The sequence below is a fragment of the Mesoplodon bidens genome, assembly GCF_964165515.1.
Source record: "Mesoplodon bidens genome assembly, contig: HAP1_SCAFFOLD_49, whole genome shotgun sequence".
In the NCBI taxonomy this organism is placed as follows: Eukaryota; Metazoa; Chordata; class Mammalia; order Artiodactyla; family Ziphiidae; genus Mesoplodon; species Mesoplodon bidens.
In genome coordinates this window covers 1840224-1865840 of record NW_027671810.1, presented here as the reverse complement: position 1 = coordinate 1865840, position 25617 = coordinate 1840224, and the positions used below count along the sequence as shown (strand labels likewise).

General features: G+C 37.9%; 1 long non-coding RNA gene across 1 annotated transcript; it reads left to right on the top strand.

Annotated features, from left to right (window-relative positions):
- The first annotated feature begins 9648 nt into the window (after positions 1-9648).
- Positions 9649-25191, top strand: LOC308611002. Its single transcript, XR_014014723.1, has 3 exons — positions 9649-10061; positions 23111-23194; positions 24367-25191. It is a non-coding gene; the product is annotated as an uncharacterized lncRNA (long non-coding RNA).
- The last annotated feature ends 426 nt before the right edge of the window (positions 25192-25617 follow it).

Genomic DNA, 25617 nt, shown 5'->3' with positions numbered 1-25617 from the left:
GAATCCAGGGCCCTGGTGGGAGGACCTGGGCTCTGCCCTGGGTTCCATGGACACAGACAAGCAAGTGTGATCTCAGCAACCTTCAAGGACCCAGATGTGAGAAAGAGGCAATGAAGACACGATGGCTGCTTCAGGGTGGCTTGGTGTCAGCCTAGAACAGCTGGACTTCATAAGGAATAACACACTGTGGAGGGAAATAATAAAGAATTTATAATAGGAGCAGAAAATAGTTTTATTTGAGCCAAGCTGAGGGCTATAATCTGGGAGGCATCCCCTCAAAAGGCTCTAAGGAACTTCTCCACTGAAGCATGGTAGTCTTATGCTTTATCAGAACAAAGAACATACATCAAACGTGACGGGGTCTATTCCTTAAAGATTTCAAAAGAGACAGATTGAGGACATATCTAGTGAGACAGCAGGACCCTGGCACGTGGGAAAGGAAGCTCATCTTCGAGAGGGTGTGAACATGGGCATCGTAAGAAGGGAGTCATTTATCCTTCTTTGTGAATCAGACATTTCTTTTCCTTAATGGTTAAAGCAGATGTGCTGTGTGTGTTTGACAGGCTCTTTCAGTTCACACAAAGTTTACACTGAACCATGTATAAGCCTAAATGACTTCCCCATACCTCATTAGGTGAAAAATTTCTCCCTCAACACTATAATTTGGGGCTTGACTAATCTTGGCGATAAACCAGACACATAATACCCTCAGCTCTCTAGGCCTCTCCACCTGCAGATCCTGCTGTGTCCTCCCCCCAGGGCACAGCACCACAAGAGGGTGTCAGGTGAGGGGTTTGGGACTCAGAGAATTGACTCCCGAAAGTGTTTCTGTTTTCCAAGATAAATAACAATACAGTTTGGATTCTAAAAATCTTCCAAATAAGTGAAAAAAAAAAGCTAGACCAACAGTGAATCACAGCGTTTTTCATAAGATAAATGAATGTTATATAATGAAAGAGTAAATAGAGCCCAGAGGCTTTAATATGTAAAATTAAAATGGAGTTCAGTAGTGTTTAAAACACATCCAAAGGTCATATTTATGAGCTGCACGTCCAGCTGTATTCCACAAGAATTTAGGCAAATGCATGAAAGATGAGTTATGAGTAAAGCACTATCCCCAAACTGTGGGTGTGGGGAAACTCATCCTAGCACTTTGTGCAGACCTAATACATTGCAACCATATCTGGTTTCAAAACTGATATTTTCTGCAACTAAAAAGGCAGAAAGAAGCTAAATAAGCTACCTATCCCCCCTTTGTCCTTCAGTTATTAATTACGACTCCTATTTCTTCCTCTCTTATCTATTTTTTAAATTCCAATTTCAAATGCCAAAATATTCAGCTATTATATATGTTATTGTTCTCTTAATTTAGTCTCTACACAGCCTGAAATTTCTTTTTAATTTCCCTATTATATAATTAGTTTTATATTCATCAATTATGTGATATTTCCAGCAGGTACTGAGCTTTTATGCCCCCAATGTATGCCCTTCCATACTTTAACACACATAAATATACTTTATACTTTTACATCAATTTAAAAGGTAATCTATTGAGTGCAAATTCTGTCTTCAGCATTTTGTTGGGGTCAGCAGTGGGGAGTGAAAATGTAGAAGAAGGAAAAGACATGGCTTATTGTTCTCAAACGAAGTTACAGAGAAACCTCTGACTTCCTTATCAAAAGGAGGCCCATTTCTTTTTCAATGTCTTTTCTTTTTTTAAAAAAAATATTTATTTATTTATTTATTTATTTATGGCTGCATTGGGTTTTGGTTGCAGTGTGAGGGCTTCTCATTGTGGTGGCTCCTCTTGTTGCGCAGCACGGAATCTAGGCTCATGGGCTTCACTAGTTGCAATTTGCGGGCTCAGTAGTTGTGTCTCGCGGAATTAGTTGCTCCACGATATGTGGGATCTTCCTGGACCAGGGCTTGAACCCGTGTCCCCTGCACTGGCAGGCGGATTCTTAACCACTGTGCCACCAGGGAAGCCCTCAATGTCTTTTCCATTGACTTCAAATCTATCGGGCTTTAAAATGATTTGTGTGTGTGTGCTCATATTCTGAATGTCTCTCACAGCAGATTGTGAGTTCTGTGAAAGTGAGGCAGGAGATAGATGGGCCCCAGGGTAAGCAGCAGGAATTCATTCCCTCGGGGCAGAAACTACAAAATATCAATAACAGGGCAATCGAGAAAGGAGGCTGTGCCCTGCCCAGATAAGAGATAAAAGACTAGATGTTCCTCATTCTCGTAGTCAAGGAGACCTTCCCAGCCACACATGTGCAGAAGGGTTCCTTGGAGGTCAAAAAGGGAGAGGGCACCACCCCATAGTAAGTGATGTCAACTACCCATAGGCCTCTTCGCTAGAATCCATCTTGGCTAAGAGATGCACATGAACACGGGAGGACCCTGAGGTATACCAAATATGGACTCAGAACCAGGCAAAGCAAGATGATTGGTCAAAGGAAACCTGGAAGAAATTCCCCATAAAAGTGATTCAAACTACCAAGTGAGCGCAACTCTCTCTGAGCCCACCCATGTGTCTAGCCACATGTATTCTTTGTCCTCCTAATAAACACTTTACTTGTTTCACTACTTTCCATCTCTGTGGAAATTCATTTCTACACAGCAGACAGGCCAGGAACTTGTCACTGGCCACTAGTCCCTGGTGGTCTAGTGGCTAGGATTTAGTGCTTTCACCGCCCTGGCCTGACTTCAATCTCTGGCCAGGAACCAAAATCCTGCTTCAAGCAGCTGCAGGCTGAGGCCACCTGAGATGAAAACAGGGGCAATGTTTATCTTGTTTAAGATCATGTCTTGTCAAAAAACAAAATTCAACTGAGTAAATTTGAAAATCTGATTGGCCTTATTTGATGCTTTACGAATTGGGCAGCATCTCATCTAGTAAATAGAAGGGCACTTTGAGAAGTTTTACAGAGTGGACGGTTTTTATAGAAAGGAGGGTGGGCAAGAAAGTCATTAGCAAAAGAAAAAAAGGTTATTTGGGACCAGTACTATCTTCTCTTTGTAGGGAAGGGAAGCCTTGAGTTTTATCTTGCAGATTGCCTCTTCTTCTTCGGTTGGGGGAGATGGAGAGGGCCCCTGTGATAGATTACCACATTGGTGCCGACCAGAAAATTCCAGATTTCAGAATTAAGATAACATTTCTGGTGAAGGTCGAAATTGCAAGTAGGCTAGTTATTAAATACATGCGTGGTATCGTGGGCTTCAGCACAAATGAAACCATTTTGTGTCAGTGGTTTTCCTCCTTAATAGTCCCTAATGCAGAACTAGCAGAAACACAACAAAGATTTGTGAAAAAGGAAATGAGTGCCTAACTCAATTGGTCAACTGGTGTAAAGAATGTGGCATAAGAATAAAAAGATCGGGCTTCCCTGGTGGCACAGTGGTTGAGAGTCCGCCTGCCGATGCAGGGGACACGAGTTCGTGTCCTGGTCCGGGAAGATCCCACATGCCGCGGAGCAGCTGGGCCCGTGAGCCATGGCTGCTGAGCCTGCGCGTCCGGAGCCTGTGCTCCGCAACGGGAGAGGCCACAACAGTGAGAGGCCCACGTACAGCAAAAAAAAAAAGAATAAAAAGATCTAGAGAGCAGATGAAAGAAGCTTTTGTTTATATTTTTAAAAGGAATGTCTTCTGTGTTTTCAAATTACTGCAAATCTAATCAGCAATGTTGATGTGACTCTTAAAAATGATGCTTTTTGAAAGGTTAGAGAAAGGAAAAACAAGAAAAAAATAAGGATGTTTGGCATTCTGGATGTTGGCTAAATGGCAATTTCATCACTAAGAACATATTTTATTCTATTGTCATGATATATGGGTAATATATGTAAAGATATATTTATATGTCATACATAATATATATTTCCTTTTAATCACCCCTATTGGGGTACAATTTACATACAACTAATAGCACTCATGTTAAGTGTATAGCACAGTTAGATAAATTTTGACAAATATGTACAGTTGTGTAATCACTACCACAATCATGATACAGAAAATTTCCATTACCCAGAAAGTTTCCTTAGGCTGCTTTGTGGTCAATCCTCACCTTCCTAAAAAAGTGATATGATGATTTGCTTTCAGTGACTATAGTTTTCCCATTCTCAAATTTCCATAAATAGAATCTAACAGTGTGTCTTTGGTTCCTGTTTTCTTTCACTCAGCATGTTTTGAGATTCATCCATGTTGTGTATATTAATATTTCATTCCCCTTTATTGCTGATGTGAATTACTCATTCACTTGATGATGAACATTTGAGCTGTTTACAGTTTGCAGCCTTAACCTTTATGAAACCATCGGGATTTCCATTAGAATTCTTTAATTTCTTACCCAATTCAACGGTATGATTTGAAAGTTATCAGAAACCTGCACTTGTCAGAAAGTCTTTAGTATGAATCTTCCTGAAGATGAAGCACTTTTGCAAAAGCATCTATGAATGATAAAAAGACTTAAAAAGACACAGTTAAAGAGCTGGTTAAAATGCATTGACAAAAAAAAATTTGTTTACTTCTGTAACATACAAATTTGACATATTCAAATTTTAGAAATTTTATGTAATTTCATATAACATAAGAATATCTATATTAATGATATTTAGTATAATCTAAATGGATAACCTAAGAAGGTTGGAGATACATTTATCTCTAATCAATTGACAGTGCCTCCCATAACATACCAAATCATCCTAATTAGTTTAATATCTCTCTTTGAGATGACTTAGGGGTCCTCTGAAACATCCCAAAGGTATCTAGAGGTCAAAATATCTTTCATTAGGATTCTATCCTTGAGAAGTTTATCCAAAATGTTAAAAAGTTTCAAGACACTTGGTCAAATAGGATTACAGATCACTGTGAAACAATGCTTATGCATTTAAGCAAAGTTACAATGAAAGATTTTAAAAGCAAGTACAGAAAGTTATAACAGATTATTTAAAAGGTAAAGAAAATTTACAATCTTAATCAAAAGCAAATCAATATTCCAAGAAAACTTTTTTCTCTTAACAGAGAGAGAAAAAAATTTTAAGTTTTTGTACCACTTTACTTTTAATCTTAAAATTCATTTACTCAATTAAATTCATTCTAATCTTAGTGAGTCCTGACAACACATAGAATTTCTTTCTAAAGATTACTTTTTCCCCAGAAATCTACAACTTTCTATATTCATATTAACTTGCCCTTTATTTTATTTCCTCTTTAGAAATAACCAGCTTTAAGACAAAATTACTTCCTTTTTCTTTAACAAAATAAATTCCTATTCTTCATACCTTCTTTTAATGAAAACACACCTCCTATTACCCTGTATACGAAAATGTTCTCATTATTTCTAGTGGCTTTAATTACATATTTAATTAGAATTCTCAAGTCTTAAAAACCTAAATTCCTAGTGAAAATTAAGAAGTAAGCAATTATGAGCTGTTCTTTACATTAGCATTCTGTAGATTGGCAAATTTATAAATAAATGCTATTTATAATTTCTAAAAATATGTGCTTTCTTATGGAAAATGTCTCAATGTGACACCAAACATATTTATTAATAGTCTTAAATATCTTTACTTTCTCTGTAAAAGGAAGCCAATGTTTAGTAATTAATATTTCAGTATATTATTTTATTTGGAAAAGACCTCGATATTCAATGAATTCTCATCATTTAGCTTAATTTAGTTAAACTCTAAAATTTCAAGTTACTAAAACTTCCAGAAAAGCTATTTTTAAGTAGACATTCCTAAAACATAATTATTCCCAGAGTTCACCTAAAAACTCTTGTCTCATTTACTTCTATTTTATTCACTTGTTCTCAAAAATTATGTTTAGATTACCCAAGAAAACTCTATGAGACATTAGACCAAGTCAGCCATTATCCCAAATTTAATATTGAATATTTTTCAGATCACATGAATCTGAAATTCATTCAACTTAGTTTCTTTTATATTTCTGAGCATTTCTGTAGGTGCTTAATTTCCTTTAAGTCAATTAAATAGAGCTCATTTACAAACTAACTTTGATAATACCATCCAAAGGAAAAGAGATATATTTATAATGTACACATGGACATACATACATTCCAGACAAACAGAGATCTCACAGTTTTCCTGCCTGAGTTTAAAAAGGACTCTTCTCCCTTTTTTTCCCACCTCAGTCTCAGGAATTGGCGATGGTATAGACAAGAGTGAGTGAGATTACATTAGAGCCCAGGGTAGAACATTTACATTTCAAAGTCACAGGGAGAAAAATGTAAGTTCCTCCTAGTAAGATTTGTTTCCTTCTGGTCAGAATAGTGAAGAGGTACTTTTAACAAGCCAGCTTTTTCATATGCAAAAACAAGTTTGAGAATGTCAAAAAGTGCCCCATCTGGGGCATTATTCTCCAGAGCCTAAAGAATACTGTGACCACATGATTTTAGAAAAATATCACCTTCTCCTTTTCATGGGTATGAGCCCGTGAAACTAAGAGCTAAGAATTTCCCAATTCTGCAAAATACACCGTAGGGAATATAAGATGAAACAGAGCTCTGATTACCCCTTCTCAGTTGTTTATTGCTGGTAATCTTAAAATCTCAAACAAACAAACAAATGTTGTCTCTCAGGGTTTCAAACTCCTCAGCCCAAAAGGGAAAATCCCAACAAATGTTTAGCCACTGACAGACCCAAATGGCTAAGAGAATGAATACCCTGGTATTATCACACACAAGTTCCACTACTTACTAGAGAAATCTCAACCAGCAAAGCATGTGTCTTTTTCCCTTTACCACAGAAATCAAAAGTGCCATGGGCCAATGATGCCTGCTCAGTGGCAAGTGTTCAGGGCCATCTCTGAGACAAAGGTGCTCAAGCAGCTGCTGAGTCGTATCCATGAGCTGCCACTGGTCAGGGGCCAGTGTGCTGTGGTTGAGATGCCCACTGGGGATGGTGGCCCCTTCATGGTTGCCCAAATTATTGCCAAACCAAACACAGATTCACTCACTCAATGCAGAGCAAAGCCAATCTACTGATACCAGTTGTGGTGAAGGAAAGTACAGTGTTTATTTGCAGGATGCGAAGCAAGGATAACAAGCAGCTAATGCTCAAAAGACCCAAACTCCCTGAAGACTTTTGGGCAAGTGTTTCTAAAGACAACATTAGGAGTGAGGGTCTCAGGGTGAATTATCAGTTCATGGACATTCTTTTGATTAGTCGGTGGAGAGGTGACAGAGTGATGTTTTGGGAACCTTAATCATCAGCCTTCTTGTTCCAACCAGTCTGGGACCTACATGCTTGTGATCAGCATGTAGTCAAATCCCCCATCAGGTGGAGAGCCTTAGTGTCTACAGAAAACGCTCAAGTGTCGTGGTCCATACGTGGGTTGGAAAAGAATTTCCAGACACAAGGCAGAACGTAAAGAAGATAAAATTTATTAGAGGAAAGTGTCTCTGCCAGAACAGCAGGCTGACTTCCTAGTAGTCTGGGGGAGTCGACCCCAAACATGTGCTATTGATCAGTTTTTATAGCCAGAAAACAAAGGAATGCTCCAAGTTGAAAATTTCATTTACTGATTGGTCGAGGCACATATACTTTCCTTCTATAGGGTGGCAGTGGGACAGGGAAGATGCCTTTTCTTATTTGGGACAGGTCTCATCGCCCAGCTGGGCTCAGGAATTTCATAACCATCACAACATGGTGGGGAGGGCAATTAAGGGTCTGATAAGGGGTGTAACGCTGACACTTTTTCAGAGAGGGTTGTCCTTTGTCCTTGAAGCACCATTGTCCTTGGAGCACCACATCAAGGATATGTGTCAGACTGTTATCTATATCCCTTGAGGAGAAAGGGATAGAGACAACACTGTTTTTCAATCTCTTGTTACTTTTCTTGCTTGACTGCTTTTCCTTTGTTTCTGAATTTGGTCAGTTTTATAATCATTAACTGCTCTTTGGAAATCAAGGAGAGGCCTAGGAGACTAAAGCTTTTTTCTACAAACAAGAAGCAGGGAACACTGGGAGTCTGTCACTGGGAAGGCCCCACAGGATCCTACTCAGTTTCACAATCATGAATAAAGTTGTTTCTATGAACGTTCATGTACAAATTTTGTGTGGACATATTTTTCTCATTTAAATTCCTAGGGGGTGAAATTAGGGGGTTGTATTAATGCCAAACTGTTTTCCAAAGTAGTACATCATTTCACATTTTCTTCAGGAATGTATGAGACTTCTGGTTGTTCTCCATCCTTACTAACATTTGATGCTACCAATCTTTTTAATTTTAGTCATTCTAGTAGATGTGAAGTTATTTGCATTGTGGTTTTAATTTTTCTTTGATGACTAATAATGCTGAACATTTTAAAATGTTGCTTATTTACCATTCATGTGTCTTCTTTGGTTAAGTGTCTTATTAAATTTTTGGCCCAATTTAAATTAAATTGTTTGTCTACTAAGTAGTGTTTTAGTAAAAGCTGGAGAAGAAGCAAGTTTGGCTGGATTACAGAAAACAAGGGGGAGAGTGGTAGGAATGAGGCCAAGAGAGACATGGGAGAAGGGGAGAACAGATCAAAAAGGACTTTGAGGCCTTGGTGAGAACTTTGGATTTATTGTAATTAAATTGAATTCACTGGATGATTTTGAGTCTAGAGTGGCACAATCAGGCTTAAATTTTAAGGGACCACTTTGGCAGCTCTGTGAACAGGCCAGAGGAACGGGAGTAAACACAGGATAGACTAGGAGGTTATTGCAGCAGTCAGAAAGAGAGAAACTGGTTAGTTGCAGTTCTGAATGACCTTTCCCCTCACTCTTGTTCCTGACATTCCAAACTGCATAATTTCAGATGTGGAAGACTGAGAAATTTCCTGGATTTTCTCAACAGAATATTGACTTACTCAAGGCCTTTAAGTGGAACACACTCTACTGAGGGTTGAGAGACAGCTGACAATAGTGGCTTGCTCAGCTTAACTCCGTGGTTATGGTTGTTAGTTGTGGTTGCAATATTATGGTTGTGTGACTCTTTGGTTAGTATTCACTTTCTCCATCTTGGAATATACGTTTGATGAGGATGGAACAATGATCTCTGCTTTTAACTGTAGCCTCAGTTTGAGCACAGTGCCTGCCAATTAGCATTTAGTCAATGGGTTTTTTTGTAGGGGAGTGAATGTGTGTATGTGTGAGGGAGAGAGAGAAGAGGGGCAGAAACAGAGAGGGGGAAGAGACAGCCATAGGGACAGGGGAACAAGTCCATATTGCAAAAGAACAGGACAATATTTTCTGTGAGTAGAATGCTCAGAGCCTGTGTACTGTGTTCTTTTCTACTTTCTCAGGTTAGATTTATCACTTCATAAATTTTCTTTATCTTATCCAAAATGAATCTACATTTTTTTTTCTTATAAGTATAAAGAGAAAGATTTTGGGGGGGGGGGAATTTTTAATGTCTCACTACAATTCAAGTACCATACATGTCTCTTTCTATTATTTGTATATCTTGAAAATATACCAGCATTATTGTCTAACACAAAGGAGGCACTAAATAAAAGTTTTTCTTTGAAACATTGGTACTATAAATTATAAGAGACAGGAGCCATGTTTTCACAGCTCTGTTTCTTGAGCACCCAGCCCAACGGTATTGTGGAGATGGAATAACAATCACCATGAGCACAAGTCACTGCTGACAAAGGGACTTGCTTTCTCTCTAAACCATTTGACTTTGTTGGTGCCCAGGGCAGGATGCTCCAAAATATGCCTCAGTGGAATATTACTTTGAATTAAAGTTACTGAAGAAATGACTGATGCAAGAGAGACACACTGACCTTCCTATCTGTCTCCATGAAAGCAGGAAATTAATATCTCATGTGAATGGTGCCCTCCCTGTACCAGGAGGTAGAAAGACATCATTAGCACCAGAGATAGGGAATGCAGGGTCAAGAAGGCTGTATAAACCTTGTTACTTCTTTAACTCAAGAAGGTTGGCAGGGACATTTCTTCCTCCTCAACAGCTGACAAGACAACCAGGAGGCTGGCTAAACCCTGCTTCCCACCACAAGACTGCTGCAGCTGAGAGATCCTAGGACACATGACAAAGGCCAGCAGAAGGTAAAATTTCTTAGCTCCTCAACTTCCCAGGCCTGTAAGGTCTGGTGGGCGGGAAAGTGCTTAAGAGTCTCCTTTTCTCTCTCTCTCAATTTAGATTAGCAGAAGAAAATACTTATGGAGCAAGATCCTTGTGACATAGAAAATCTGGTTTTTGGAAATGAGTAATCTCGTCTCAGTTTTTCTTAATCCTTTCCTCCCAGAGATAGTCACTGTTTTTCTTTGTCTCTGTCTCCTGAGTCATGTTTCATAAGAAGAAAGAACCATAGGGCAGAATACAGGCATAGGCCCTATAAGCCTGCTGTTGGAGACAGCCTCACAGACTGGTGAGTTAACAGTTCTCTCCAGTCCAGTGCCTATTAAGACAAACTTTGCTGTCAGTCCTCTATATAAAAACTGGATGAGATTTTTCCTTCTGTATTTTTCTATGTCCTGAGAGTTTGGCTTTTTGTCCAGTGAGAATATTCTCTCTGGTCTCCACCATCTGGATGGTGTATTTACTGGGGTGCATCTGGTAACCAGTTGAATTGACTGGGGTTCTGAGACACAAAGTCATAAACAGCACACTCTAGTCTTGTTGTGCCAGCTGTCAGAGGAGTTTTTCCTAAGTGGACCCAGTCCATAAGGGGCCTTTGTTGTTTCAACCTTCATTACCTTGTAAGTGTTGGAAAAGTCCCATTCCAGCAGCATATGCCTGATGTCACAGATTAGGAGGTTTGGGATCAGAGGTGCCTCAAATTCCCAGGAGAGACCAGGGACACAGTTTGCATTATACCACCCTTACTGCCTGTGCAATGAAGGCCTTTGCTTTCTTAGATTATCCTTGGAAATGAATTTTCACATTATAGGGGCTATACCATCCGTGCCCTCTCCATCTGAAAGTATGCTTATTTCATCCATGGTAAGGATTTATTCTAAGCCTGAAAAGTTACCTCTGGGTCGTTCCATAAAAAGCCTTACTGATTTGAGTCACTATTTGAAATTAATGAAAGGTCTTACTCCTCAATGGCCAGATGATGGATCCTTTAAATTTGCTGTATTTAAAAGATTACCTTTTTGAGAGCTCTCATCATAAACAGCTGTCATATTGGTATTTATGGAAGGATCAAATTGAAAGGAAAAATAATGTATAACAGCTAGCCTCAGGGAATCGTTATTAAGATGAAATAAGAGAAATTAGACTTAAAATAAAGATCCAACGTGAATTCCCCTTTTTAAGAAAAATTTTAAAAATTGCCCCATCTCCTCAGCAATTCCTTAGGCCCTCCTACAAATACTTAGGAAAAGATCAGTTGGAAGCCAATATTCAAGAGCTAATAGAAACAATTATCTTTGTCTTCCAAATCTCTACAAAACCAGAAATGCAACTTAGGAACAAGTCAAGGCCCATTTATCTTCACCAACCCTGAAACCTATTCCTCTCAAATTCTTGTAGGTATTATAAAAGTTGAGGATAATTGGAGCAAAATTGTCCTGTACTTAAGAAGAAAAAGTTTTTAAAATAATAATTACCCTGAGACTTATGATAATAGAAAAATATACTCCATAACTCACAGCAGAAAATTTACATTTTTTTCTCTGTCCCTTAAAGTTATAAATCTTACCATGTCTTTGAAATGTAAACACAGCCACATTGCCTGAGACTGAGCCCAGATTATCTCAATTGTTAGAACCTGAAACTAAAATTTAAAGAAAAAAAAAGAAAGAGGTGTTTTTTTTAAACAAAAACCACCAAAAAAACCCTCTCTTGCTCCAACTCTAAATCACAGTCTCCTTAAAATTGTTTATCAAGGGCAAGTACACTTAAAGGGCAAGAAGACTTAAAAGTCTTCTCCATAACTAATAAAAGACTGTAGCTATCTGAGTGAGTAAACTTAATTTATTCCAACAAGCAATCTAAAAATTCTCAAAAATATAACAAAAACGAGTACAAATATTTTTCAAATTCACATGATCTTGGATAATTTTTGGTAAGTAAAATCTAGTTCAGGTTTAATGGTTTAATTAATACAGACATATCTTAAGAGTTATCAGCATTAAGTATAATAGCTTTATGCTATGTAGTTTTACTAAAAGTCAAATAAGCTCATGTTATCTCTTTTACAAAATTTCTCAGAAAACAGTAATAATAATAATAATTTAAGATGATGGCTAACACTACTTTAACATCTTATGAAATTGTCATGAGTAATCTGAGTGATTGTTAAGAACAAATTAATTAAATAGACATAAGATAAGAATTCTTTTAGGTAAACTTTTTTTAGCAATAATTGTTTTTGCTATGTCAACTTAAATAGTTTTCTAAATGTCTTTGATAAATTGTACCCTTAGAGTTTTGCTAAGTTAAATTAAATGAATTGAATGTCTAGATCATTTCCAACTAAGACAAAATACTGAAATATTAATTGCTGCACGAGTCTAAGTTTACCTACCTTTGACCTCTTATTACACACTAAATATGTTTGGTTCTATTAGTAAACCTGTCTTGTGCTTCATTAAAAGCTTGTACTATGAAGTAGAATATGTTTCTAGAAATTATGAAATGTATTTATAAGTTTGCCAAGCCACAAAATACTTACACAGTTAATAATTTTTAACTTTATCTTTACAAAAAAATTAAAGCTTTGAAGGATTAAGAATTGTAAATAATATATGTGGTTAAAGCTACTAGGAATTATAAGGAAATTAGAATATGTTTGGGGGTAAGAAAAACTGTAAACTATGGAGATGTTTTTGTTCATGTAAAAACTTTGTTAAGTGATTTTTGTCCTAAAGCTGGTAACTTCTAAATGGGAAAGAGAACAAGGGACAAATCAAAATGGGCAGAGAAAGTTGTAAGAGGTTTGTTAAAAAGGAATCTTTAGAAAGGAATTTTATGTGTAGTCAGGTCTAAGATTGGAATGAATTTAATAAAGTGATTGAGTTTTAATATCCAAAGTAAGCTGGTAGAAAATTAAAATTTGTTTTTTCTCTCTTTTTGCAAAATTTTCTTAATTATTGGTCTGCTCTTAATGAGAAATTGTAAACAAAGACTTTTTTTTTTACATTTAATGTAATCTGTCTAGCAAAACAAATATTGTACATTTTGTCTTGATGAGTCTTTGATAATTTTGAAGAAAAACTGAGTGCTTTCAATATTAAAAGAGCTAAGTCTTTTTATACTATTTAACTATCTGTATTTACATGTGAATCTTTGTCACTTTGATTAAATTGATAACTAAATATTAATTCACAGTGACATATGATCATATTTGACAAAGTGTTTTAAAACATTTTTATTTTTGAAAAAGTAGATTTTCCCCTAAGTCAAATTCTAAATGAAGTCTTATGGACCTGGAAATAATGTTCAGGTTTTCCAGAGGCCTCTTGGAACACCCTCAAAGATTTGTTTTATCTTATTAGAAAAGAGAGCTATGAAACTCATTAGGCTTATTTGGTATGTTACTTACATGGGAAGCATTGCTAAATAAATGATCATCAACTCTAGGTTATATCATAAGGGTGAATGTTATTAATATAAATGTTCTCGAAAGTATATGAAATTCCTAAAATTGGATATGTCCTAGTATAATGTTATCAGTCATAATTCTAGTTATTATCTTAAATGTTTTGTGTCACAGAGATAAATTTTCTTGTCAATTCCATTAGAATGAATGCAATTTTTAGTAATGGCTATTTGTCTTTTATTACTTAGACAATGGTTTTACTCAGATGCTTTTACAAAAGCTTCCTGAAAATGTGTTTCATGTTCAGAGAAATTCATGGAAAAGGATCTAACAAGTATTCTAGAACACAAGTTTCTGATGAATTTCAAATCATTACACTGAACTGAGTAAGAATTTACAAAACCCTAATGGAGAAATTGACGGTTTCATAAAACTTCTAACAAAAGATCAAACAAAACAAGAATTAATTCCATGGGACTAAGTAAACTGAAGAAGATGGTTATAATATTTTATGATTTTAAAAATAAATTTATTTAGTTTATTTATTTTTGGCTGCATTGGGTCTTTGTTGCTGTGTGTGGGCTTTCTCTAGTTGCAGCGAATGGCAGCTACTCTTCGTTGTGGTGCGTGGGCTTCTCATTGCAGTGGCTTCTCTTGTTGTAGAGCATGGGCTCTAGGTGCATGGGCTTCAGTAGTTGTGGCTCGTGGGCTTTAGTAGTTGTGGCTCATGGGCTCTAGAATACAGGCTCAGTAGTTGTGGCACGTGGGCTTAGTTGCTCTGCGGCATGTGGGATCTTCCTGGACCAGGGTTTGAACCCATGTCCCCTGCACTGGCAGGCAGATTCTTAAACACTGTGCCACCAGGAAAGCCCCATTTTATGATTTTTTTTCATGTTACGCGGGCCTCTCATTGTTGTGGCCTCTCCCGTTGTGGAGTACAGGCTCCGGACACACAGGCTCAGCAGCCATGGTTCACAGGCCCAGCCGCTCCACGGCATGTGGGATCCTCCCAGACCGGGGCATGAACCCGTGTCCTCTGCATCACAGGCAGACTCTCAACCACTGCACCACCAGGGAAGCCCTATGATTTTTAAATTTGAAACATTGCTGGTTTTATTTTTTTTAAGTTTTCTTTCTCCAAATGTAGGAAAATTTGTTTTTCTCTCTTAAGCTTAGAGCAGTTTGGTAAATTATACCCTTGTAAGCAAAATTGAATCATTTGTCTTTTTCTCCCTACCCGATTCCTCCAGAATTCAGAAGCTTTCAGTGAACATTCTTGTTTTCTTGGCAATATAGTTATTTGCATAATTTCAATAAGAATCTGTTCTCCTTATAATAGCACACAATTGCAAACACTGATTATATTACTAAAGTTCTGCCTAGAATGTCATATTTGAGAGAGATATACATAAACTTAGGTTTGACCAAACAGCTTTAAGAAACTAAGGTTGACTTCATGGAGCCAATAAAGCCCCTTGGGAAAATAGTGTGGTACCTTGCTTAGAGTTCGCAGCAGCCTTACTAGTTGAGTGAGGAAGGTCACTTCCTGCCAAATGCAAGAACCTCAGAATATTTGGGGGACATTGAGGAGAAGAATTCACCCAAATCTATAGATGTCAAATGATTGGCTTGGCTTCTTAGCCTCAAGGGACTATTAAAAGTTTAATCTGGAGATTCCTTATAAAAAGTTCCAGCAAAGCAGATTTAAAAGAGCCTATATGGGAGATTTCCCTCTAACCCTGGAGATATTCTGCAGAGATAGTGGTTGACCTGAAGTCCTTCATGAATTTCAATCAAAATTGAACTTTAAGAAGCCAGGACTCCTCACAGTGACATTCAGGAGAGAGGGTAGAGACAAAGATGTCAGAGTAGAAGGACGTGAGCTCACCTCCTCTCATGAAACCACCCAAATCACAACGAACTGCTGAACAACCATCAACAAAAAAGACTTGAACATACAAAAAAGACACTCTACATCCAAAGACAAAGAAGAAAGTACAACTAGATAGTAGGAGGGGTGATTTCATGATATAATCAAATCTCATACCTGCTGGGTGGGTGACCCAGAAAGTGGAAAATAATCATCATATCACAGAGGTTCTCCCACAGGAGTGAGAGCTCTGAGACCCACGTGAGGCTCCTCAGCCTGGGGACATGGCAATGAGAGGAGGAGATCCCAGAGCATTTGATCTTGAAGGCCAGTGGGACTTGAGGGCAGGAGCTCCACAGGATTGGGGGAAAGAGACTCCACTTTTGGAGGGTGCACACAAGGTTTCATGTGTACTGGGACCCAGGGCAAAGCAGTAACTCCATAAAAGCCTGGGTCAGACCTACCTGAGGGTCTTGGAGGGTCTCCTGGGGAGGAAGAAGTTGGTTTTGGCTCACTGTGGGGGCAAGGACACTGGTGGCAGAGTACCCAGGGAATATTTTTTGGTGTGAGCTCTCCTGGAGGTCACCATTTGGGCACTGAGACCTGGCCCCACCCAATAGCCTGCAGTCTCCATTCTGGGATGCCTCAGGGCAAACAACCAACAGGGTGGGAACACAGACCCTCCCATGAGCAGACAGGTTGCCTAAAGTTATTCTGATCCCACAGCCACCTCTAAACAACACTTGACACAACCCTGCCCACCAGAGGGAGAAGACCCAGCTCCACCCACCAGTGGGCAGGCACCAGTCCCTACCACCAGGAAGACTGCACAAGCTCCTGGACCAACCTCACCCATCAGGGGGCAGGCACCAGAAGTGAGAGGAGCCATGATCCTGCAGCCTGAGGAAAGGAGGCTACAAACACGGAAGGCAGAGAAATGTGTTCCAGATGAAGGAACATCATCAAACTCCAGAAGAACAACTAAGTGAAGTGGAGATAGACAATCTTCCTGAAAAAGAATTCAGAGTAATGATAGTAAAGATGATACAAGTAACTGGAAAAAGAATGGAGGCACAGACCAAGAACATAGATGAAATTTTTAACAAAGAGCTAGAAGTTTTAAAAAACAGAGATAAACAATAACTGAAATGAAAAATACTCTACAAGTAATCAATAGCAGAATAAATGAGGCAGAAGAATAAATAAGTGAGCTGGTAGACAGATTGGTGAAAATCACTGCTTTGGAACCGAATAAAGAAAAAACATGAAAACAAATGAGGACAGTCTAAGAGACCTCTGGGACAACATTAAATGTGCCAACATTCACATTATAGGGGTCCCAGAAGGAGAAGAGAGAGACAGAGGGGCTGAAAAAATATTTGAAGAGATAATAGCCAAAAACTTCCCTAACATGGAAAAGGAACAGTCACTCAAGTCCAGGAAGCACAGAGAGTCAAATACAGGACAAACCCAAAGAGGAACATGCCAACACACATGAATCAAATTGACAAAAATTAAAAACAAAGAAAACATTAAAAGCAACAAGAGAAAAACAACAAATAGCATACAAGGAAACCCCAGTAAGGTTATCAGCTGATTTTTTTCAGCAGAAACTCTGCAGGCCAGAAGGGAGTGGCCCAATATATTTACAGTGATGAAAGGCAAAAACCTATGACCAAAAATACTCTACCCAGCAAGGCTCTTATTCAGACCTGACAGAGAAATCAAAAGCTTTATAGACAAACCAAAGCTAAGAGAATTCAGCACCATCAAACCAGCTTTACAACAAATGCTAAAGGAAATTCTCTAGATGAAAAAGAAAATGCCACAACTAGAAAAAAAGAAAATTATGAATGGGAAAGCTCACCATTAAAGGCAAACATACAGTAAAGGTAGGAAATCATCCACTCACAAATATGATATCAAAACAAGCAATCATGAGAAGAGGAGAGTACAAATGCAGGATATTGGAAATGCATTTGAAATTAAGAGGCCAGCAACTTAAAACAACTTTTCGTATATATATATACACTCTGCTATATCAAAATCTCATGGGAAATGCAAACCAGAAATCGACAATAGATACACAAAGAAAAAGCAACCCAAATGCAACACTAAAGATGGTCATCAAACCACAAGGGAAGAGAACAAAAGAGGAAGGGAAGAAAAAAGAGCTACAAAAACAAACCCAAAACAATGAACAAAATGACAATAAGAACATACATATTGATAATTACATTAAAAGTAAATAGACTAAATGCTCCAACCAAAAGACATAGACTGGCTGAATAGATACAAAAGCAAGAACCATATATATGCTGCCTACTAGAAACTCACTTTAGATCTAGACACCCACACAGACTGAAAGTGAGAGGGTAAAAGAAAGGTATTCCATACAAATGGAAATCAAAGGAAAGCCAGAGTAGCAATAGTCATATCAGACAAAATAGACTCTAAAATAAAGACTGTAACAAGGACCAAGAAGGACACTGCATAACGATCAATGAATCAATCCAAGAAGAAGATACAACAATTGTAAATATATATTCACCCAACATAGGAACGCCTCAATATATAAGGCAAATGCTAATAGCCATAAAAGGAGAAATTGACAGTAACACAATAGTATTGGGGGATGTTAACACCCCACTTTCATCAATGGACAGATCATCCAGACAGAAAATCAATATGAAAACACAGGCCTTGAATGACACATTAGGCCAGAAGGACTTAATTGATATTTATAGAGCATTCCATCTGAAAGCAGCAGAATACACACTCTCCTCAAGTGCACACGAAACATTCTCCAGGATAGATCACACACTGGGCCACAAAGTGAGCCTTGGTAAATTTAAGAAAATTGAAATCATATGAAGCACCTATTCCAAACACAATGCTATGAGATTAGAAATCAACTACAAGAAAAAAACTGTAAAAAACACAAATACATGGAGGCTAAACAATATGCTATAAGCAACAAATGTATCACTGAAGAAATCAAAGCAAAAATTAAAAAATACCTACAAATGAAAACAAAAACATGAAGATCCAAAACCTATGGGATGCAGTAGAAGCATTTCTAAGAGGGAAGTTTATAGTGATAAAATCTTACCTCAGGAAACAAGAAAAATCTTAAATAAACAACCTAACCTTATACGTAAAGCAACTAGACAAAGGAGAACAAACAAAACCCAAATTTAGTAGAAAGAGAAATCATACAGATCAGAGCAGAGATAAATGAGAGAAAAAACAGTACAAAAGATCAATGAAACTAGAAGCTGGTTCTTTGAAAAGATAAACAAAATTGATAAACCATTAGCCAGCATCATCAAGAAAAAAATGGGGAGAGCTCAAAGCAATAAAATTAGAAATACAAAAGAGATTACAATGGACACCACAGATATACAAAAGCTCATAAGAGACTACTACAAGAAACTATATGCCTGTAAAATGCACAACCTAGAAGAAATGGACAATTTCTTAGAAAGGTACAACCTTCGAAGACTGAACCAGGAAGAAATAGAAAATATGAACAGACAAATCACAAGTCCTGAAATTGAAACTGTGATTAAGAAACTCCAACAGGGCATCCCTGGTGGTACAGTGGTTGAGAGTCCGCCTGCTGATGCAGGGGACGAGGGTTCGTGCCCCGGTCCGGGAGGATCCCACATGCCGCGGAGCGGCTGGGCCTGTGAGCCATGGCCGCTAGGCCTGCGCGTCCGGAGCCTGTGCTCCACAACGGGAGAGGCCACAACAGTGAGAGGCCCGCGTACCACAAAAAAAAAAAAAAAAAAGAAACTCCAACAGGGCATCCCTGGTGGTGCAGTTGTTAAGAAACCACCTGCCAAGGCAGGGGACACAGGTTCGAACCCTGGTCCAGGAAGATCCCACATGTCACAGAGCAACTAAGCCCGTGGGTCACAACTACTAAGCCTGCTCTCTAGAGCCCATGAACCACAGCTGCTGAGCCTGCATGCCACAACTACTGAAGCTCACGTGCCTAGATCCCATGCTCTGCAACAAGAGAAGCCACCGCAATGAGTAGCCCATGCACCACAATGAAGAGTAGCCCCTGCTTGCCACAACTAAAAAAAGAAAGCCTACATACAGCAACAAACACCCAATGAAGCCAAAAATAAAATAAATAAATAAATTTATTTAAAAAAATTATTAAAATTTATTTAAAAAAAAAGAAACTCCCAACAAACAAAAGTCCAAGATCAGATGGCTTCACAGGTGAATTCTATCAAGCCTTTAGAGAACAGTAAACACCTGTTCTTCTGAAACTATTCCATAAAATTTCAGAAGAAGAAACATTCCCAAACTCATCCTATGAGGCCATAATCACCCTGATACCAAAACCAAACAAAGGTACTACAAAAAAAGAAAAAATAAGTCAATATCACTGATGAGCATAGACTCAAAACTCATTTACAAAATACTAGCAAAGTGCATCAAACAACACATTAAAAGGCTCAGACACCATGATCAAGTGGGATTTATCCCAAGGATGCAAGGATTTTTCACTATCCACATATCAATCAGTGTGATACACCACATCAATGAATTCAGTAAAGTCACAGAATACAAAATTAATACACAGAAATCTCTTTCATTCCTATACACTAAAAACAAAAGATCAGAAAGAGAAATTAGGGAAGGAATCCCATTAACCATCACATCAAAAAGAATAAATACCTATAAATAAATCTACCTAAGGAGACAAAAGACCTGTACTCTGAAAACTCTAAGATGCTGACGAAAGAAATCGAAAGTGACACAAACAGATGGAGAGATATACCATGTGCTTGGATTGGAAGAATCAATACTGTCAAAATGACTATACTACTTAAGGCAATCTACAGATTCAATGCAATCCCTATTAAATTACCAGTGGAATTTTTTTTTTTTTTTTAGATTTTTTTCATGTGGACCATTTTTAAAGTCTTTATTGAATTTGTTACAATATTGCTTCTGTTTTATGTTTCGGTTTTTGTTTTTTTGTGTGTTTTTTTGGTTGCATGGCATGTGGGATCCCAACTCCCTGACCAGGGATCGAACCTGCATCCTCCTCATTGGAAGGTGAAGTCCCAACCACCGGACCACCAGGGAAGCCCCCACCAATGGCATTTTTCACAGAACTAGAACAGAACATTTTAAAATGTGTATAGAAACACAAACCCCCAAATAGCCAAAGCATACTATGAAAGCAAAATGGAGCTGGAGGAATCAGGCTCACTGTCTTCAGACTATATTACAAAGCTACAGTAATCAGTATGGTACTTGCACAAAAACAGAAATATAGATCAATGGAACACAATAGAAAGCCCAGAAATAAACCCACACAACTATGGTCAATTAATCTATGACAAAGGAGGCAGGAATATACAATGGAGAAAAGACAGTCTCTTCCATAAGTGGTGCTGGGAAAACTGGACAGCTACATTTAAAAAGTGAAATTAGAACAATTTTCTAACATCACAGACAAAAATAAACTCAAAATGCATTAAAGACCTAAATGTAAGACTGGATATTATAAAACTCTTAGAGGAAAATCCAGGCAGAACACTCTTTCACAGCAGCAATATCTTTTTGGATCCACCTCCTAGAGGAAAGAAAACAAAAACTAAAATAAACCAATGGGACCTAATCAAACTTCAAAGCTTTTGCACAGCAAAGGAAACCATAAACAAAACAAAAAGACAACCTACAGAATGGGAGAAAATACTTGCAAATGACGAGACTGACAATGGAATAATCTCCAAAGTATACAAATAGCTCATGCAGCTCAATATCAAAAAAGCAAACAACCCAATCAAAAAATGGACAGAAGATCTAAATAGACATTTCTCCAAAGAAGACATACTGATGGGCAAAAAGCACATGATAATCTGCTCAACATCGCTAATTATTAGAGAAATGCAAATCAACACTACAATGAGGTATCACCTCACACCAGTCAGAGTAACCGTCATCAAAAAGTCTACAAACTGTAGACTACAAAAATGTTGGAGAGGGTGTGGAGAAAAGGAGTCCCCCTGCACTGTTGGTGGGAATGTAAATTGGTTCAACCACTATGGAGAATATTATGGGATTCCTTAAAAAACTAAAAATAGAAGTACCATATGATCCAGCAATCCTACCCTTAGGCATGTATCTGGAGGAAATTGTACTTCCAAAAGATACATGCACCCCAGTGTTCAGTGCAGCACTATTCACAATAACCAGGATATGAAAGCAATTTAAATGTCCATTGACAGATGGATGGATAAAGAAGATGTGGTACATATATACAATGGAATATTACTCAGCCATAAAAATGAGTGAAGTAATGCCATTTGCAGTAACATGAATTGACGTAGAGATTATCATACTAAGTGAAGTAATTCAGAGAAAGACAAATATCATATGATATCACTTATCTGTGGAATCTGAAAAAATGATACAAATGAACTTAATTACAAAAGAGAAACAGACTCACAGACTTAAAAAACAAACTTATGGTTACTAAAGGGAAAAGGTATGGGGAGGGATAAATTAGGAGTTTGGATTCACATATACACACTACTATATATAAAATAGATAATCAACAAGACCCTACTGTATAGCAAAGGGAACTCTACTCACTATTCTGTAATAACCTATATGGCAAAAGAATCTGAAAATGAATGGATATATGTATATGTATAACTGAATCATTTTGCTGTACACCTGAAACTAATTCAACATTGTAAATCAACTATACTTCAATATAAAATAAAAATTAAATTAAAAAAAGAGATTAAAAAAAGAAGTGTCTTCCAATGCAAGGATCAGATCAAAGAACATGAATGGAATATTCCTACTGGGACGATTAGGAGGATAACACATCCTTGGTAGGTGCAGAGCCTGTTCACTTATCCTCTGACTTTCCTTGTTCCCTTTCTCCACTACATCCTATTAAGCAGATAAAAACTTTGAGAAAGCTGCCTCTTCCTTCACCAATGCCAAGAAGGACAAACTCAAAGAGCCATTTTCTGTCTGTCTTCCTCTGATGTTGCTTCTTCATGTTTGAGCTATTGGGAGGAGAGAGAGGCAATAAATTCTCTTAATAAAAGCAAAAAATAAAAATAAATATAAGCCTATATGGTCAGTCACAATCCTTGCTATACTTATATAAATAAGACCAAGTTTATTGAATCTAGAATTATTTTGCAAACAAATTTGTCTTAATTTGGCTATCTTTGATAGAAATGAGGGTGATTTTAGAGAGAAAAATTAGCTTTCGATAGAAACCAAAATACGTATTGTGGATATTAGATTCTAGTGCTATTAATTTTCCTTGAAGTTTTGTTAATTACCTGAAAACTGGACTGTGTCCTGAATTTTTCTAGTTTCCTCCACTACCTGACTACAACTCTCCAAACTAGTGTTTCCAAATTTTCTCCCACCCTTTTAACTTGGAATCATTGAAACTAAAACTGCCTTTTTTTCTGAAGTCCTGCATTCTGAAGGTAGATATCTTAATATAAACTTCAGAGAAATCTCCACAGCAGCTCATGTTTAGACAGTCTTCTTCGTTCCTGTTGCTATATGGACCACTCAGAAAGTTTACCTGAACATCTGATGGACATTCAAACTACAAAAGATGCTTTAACCCTGACATTTAGAGATCTTCTCAACTGTCTAACCTCAGAACTCAAAAACTGGTATGAAATTTGCCTCCATTATTAACCATTGTTTTTTTGTCTCCATAGCAATGCCTCTTATTCAATACCTGATTGCTTGTACAGTAAGCTTAACTTCTACTTGGAAATACTGCTTTGGAAGAGAAAATTAAGGTAAAATGATCATATGGATGGACTCTAATCCAATATGACTTGTATCTTTATAAGGGGGGAATACTAGAACACAGACATGCACAGACTGAGGGGCAACCATGTGAGGACACAGCGAGAAGGTAGCCATCAAAGGAGAGAGACCTCAAAGAAACTAAACTTGATACTTTGATCTTGGAATTCTAGCCTCTAGAGCTATGAGAAAATATATTTTTGTTGTTTAAGCCACCTAGTAGCCAGTGTGGTATTTTGTTATGGAAGCCCTAGCAAACAAATACAATCACTATTAGGGAAAAAAAAATCATGTGCTTTGTTATTCCAGTAGAATGATTTTAACACTGGTTACTTCTTACCTTGAGATTATAAAAGACAGTGATAAACATTACTGTAGAGTATATATGAGTTGTGTCCTATGAAACAAAGGTAGTTAACAAACACCTCTCAGCTGTAGATGATGCCATGTGTTCATCTGATCAGCAAGAGGACATGAGTGGAAGGGAGAACCTTTTCTGCTTCAGACAAGCAACTTCCTGGGTTACCCTGAGTATGACAAAGAGGGCCATTGCTTGGGGACCAGGTCTCCAAGCAGTCACAACAGGCCTCAGGAAACCACAAGAAAATTGTGAAGGAAGAATATTACTAGCCAGGCCCATATGAATCTTTTCCTCCCATCACTGTTCTTTTGTGAAAAATTCTTCCAAATACACATTTTTGTCCCAAAATATCATGTTGGACACTCGCTACTAGGAGCAAATTTTTCTAGCATCTCTGTTGGATGAATTTTCACACTTGCAAAATCACTCAGAAAAGAGTTCATCCTCCCAACACCTCCCCTGCACCAGTGTCCCTCTAAACAGCATCTGACCACAATATGAAGGAACTTACCTCCCAGGTAAACAGGTGCTTGAATGTGATTTAATTATCTCTGCATCCTCTCCCTGGTCTCTCCGTGAAATCTAGTCACCTCTTTGCATTAAAGCATTTCTGTGAGAAGCCCTGTAAGGTGCTGGCTATTCTCAATTCTGTCCTGCTGGTTTCTCTGAAGTGCCTAGAAGCTGTCCTCTCCACACACAAACTGTTCTGACAAACTTCATTTGAATGATTTGGATTTTAATTCTCAATTTGCTTCTGTTCCTAAGCCTTAAGGCTTTTTTTTTTTTTTTTTACCAATTCAGAAAAAAGCATCATTAAAAAAAAGACAAGGTTGGGCTTCCCTGGTGTCGCAGTGGTTGAGAGTCTGCCTGCCAATGCAGGGGACACAGGTTCGTGCCCCGGTCCGGGAAGATCCCACATGCCGTGGAGCGGCTGGACCCTGAGCCATGACCGCTGAGCTGGCGTGTCCGGAGCCTGTGCTCTGCAACGGGAGAGGCCACAACAGTGAGAGGCCTGCGTACCAAAAAAAAAAAAAAAAAAAAAGACAAGGCTACTCGCAGATCTAACATGCTAAGCTTTAACTTAGTACGTTCTTAGGACTGATGTTTTCCAAGGAACAAACTTTCTTGTTTCCTGTGCAATAATAAAGGTTTGTTATAAAAGTTAAGTACAAAAAGTGAGAAAAAATAAAAATAGTGGTATCTTCATAGTTGAGTTCTTAACATATTTTCTGATACATGTAAAAAGAGAAAAATTGGCAAAATGAGTACCAACATTTTTAAAAATAAGAATTAAGCCTAAATCCCTGGATTTACCAATTTTATAAAATAAGAAAGTAACATTTTATAAAATACAATTTTATGAAATATGATTTTATAAAATTTGTTTAGCTAAGTAACAAATGATTTGCCCACAAAACAGATTTAGCAGGTGGAGTCCAGGGGGCACATTCTACAAAATAAATTTATTGACACTGTAAAGGGTTACTAGCATAAAATTGTGGTGGGAATAAAAAGGGCAGTGACCTTCGTCCTGAAGTTTAGGAGTGATCCCTGAATTGAGAGATATCTGAGTTGAAGTGGTCACTGGAAACAAATGGTAGAGACAAATCACAGAGAGCAGACTGTATCAATTCCAACTTCTGGACTCAGAGAAGGAAGGAAGAGCTTCAGATTTCATTGCAGAGAATGAGGCTGAGAAACTTTAAAATCAGATGCTTTTTCCCAGATCCAGGGCGCCAGCTAATGCACAAAAATGCTTAAAGCCACATAGGTATGTCACCTTTATTTCCTAGAGAAGATGTTAGCATTTTCTAAATCCTCATCTACCGTGCCTGGCATGCATTATTTTATAGCTTTCTGGAAGCTTCATCAGCACCACTGGTATATCTGTAGTACGATGTGTCTGTGGAGAGTAGAGAATGCAGGTCCGGGCTGGGAGCAACGGACTCTTCTAGCTACCACAGTGAGTGGTGCCCCTGCAAACCTGAGTAAGGAAGACAACTTGCCTTTGGGTGGGTAGTGTTACAATCTGCATGTCTAGGGGCACAAATG